Genomic DNA, 1,474 nt, shown 5'->3' on the forward strand with positions numbered 1-1,474 from the left:
TGTGGAGAGAGGAGAACGGATGATTCACTTTCCATTTGATGTTAACAAGCAGTCTGATGAGTTCTTAGACGCCACGTCAAATACAGTCTTTCTGAACTAATCAAGGAACATATCCGCAGTTATTAAAAAGGTCATGGCTTTTTACTAAATCTTGATGCTTGGCAGTGAATATGCTAAAACTTAAGGTGCCATCATATTTCATTTGCAGGCAAACTTAGGTGTGTAGTACGGCACAGTCACCTTGAACAGAGTAGTTGAAACTCTAAGGTCATTACTTGAGGGGATGAAACTTACCATCTGCCCCCTACATCGACCCCATGGTACAATGTAAGGTTTCAGAATTCGGCAGGATTTTCAATACTGTAGCCATGGAGTTTCTTCGAGGACGGGAAAAACACAAAGGCTTCTATGATGGATATACATCTGTGATTCATGTGACCTTGATACAACTTATCAGTTTTTTGAATAAGTGCAAATACTTTATCGTTGCCAATGTGAAATGGCGAGCAGGTGTTATCTTCCTATGTATTTATTTGAAAAGAAGTCAACAACGTTGAAGAATTTTTACTGATTTCTCTGTAACTACTAACCTTGCCTTGATTTGAGGACTGGACACTCCAAGACAGTTGGGGACATTCTGAAACCATTTCTTGTGCTATTCCATTTCCCCCTTTTCTGTTTATCATGTCAGAATGATGAATGACATAAAAAGGACTTGACATGGCTGTTTCTATTGGCTTTTGAAGGGAGATTTGGTCTGTCAATTTCGCCTCTAGCTCTTATGATGGAGATTACACAATGTTAAAGTTTTTCTATTAGCTTTCCCGCAATGAAATTGTAAGAGTCCAAGCCCACCGCTAGCAGATATTGTCCTTATTGGGCTTTTCCTTTCGGGCTTCCCCCTAAGGTTTTTAAAACGTGTCTACTAGGGAGAGGTTTCTATACTCTTACAAATAGTGCTTTATTCTCTTCTCCAACCGATGTGAGATCTCATATGCAGAATAGGTAGGTTGTTGTCTAGGGATTATAAATTCTTACTTTAACTAGAATTCATATAATTTCCATTTGATTGTAGCTAATGCTTTTGATAGGTTATGTGGATAACGTTGCATGTGCAATGGGTGCCACATGTTTTGACCCCGTTGAAACTTTCTCCAAGAACTTGCTGTGTTTGGATCTTGTCTAGACGCTGTCCATGGGATAGAGGTAACATACTCTGATGACACAACACACTACTTGCTGTCTGTTTAAAAGCAGCCCACTGTACTTACGAATTAAATCAGCTCATTGTACTTTCTTCTATATGAATTAACTTCAACCCATTGAGTCCGAAAAAAAAAACTGAATCTGGGTACGTATATAATACGGCAAAAGACTGATATTAAACATATTTTGCTTGTGGCTGTACTAGTTGATAGGAGGGTGGTGGATTAATATTCACGTCATATAGCCATCGTATGTTCTCTAGTTGGTC

The 1,474-nt window shown here is 38.7% G+C and overlaps 1 long non-coding RNA gene across 1 annotated transcript in view; it reads left to right on the forward strand.

The window, feature by feature from the left end:
* The first annotated feature begins 6 nt into the window (after positions 1-6).
* LOC111470893 overlaps positions 7-1,474 on the forward strand; it is a 5,009-nt gene continuing 3,541 nt past the window's right edge. Inside the window, exons 1-2 of the long non-coding RNA XR_002715129.1 lie at positions 7-1,005; positions 1,092-1,206. This is a non-coding gene — a long non-coding RNA (uncharacterized LOC111470893). The remainder of the gene's footprint in view (positions 1,006-1,091; positions 1,207-1,474) is intronic.

This window comes from Cucurbita maxima, unplaced genomic scaffold, assembly GCF_002738345.1.
Source record: "Cucurbita maxima cultivar Rimu unplaced genomic scaffold, Cmax_1.0 Cma_Scf00047, whole genome shotgun sequence".
Taxonomy (NCBI): domain Eukaryota; kingdom Viridiplantae; phylum Streptophyta; class Magnoliopsida; order Cucurbitales; family Cucurbitaceae; genus Cucurbita; species Cucurbita maxima.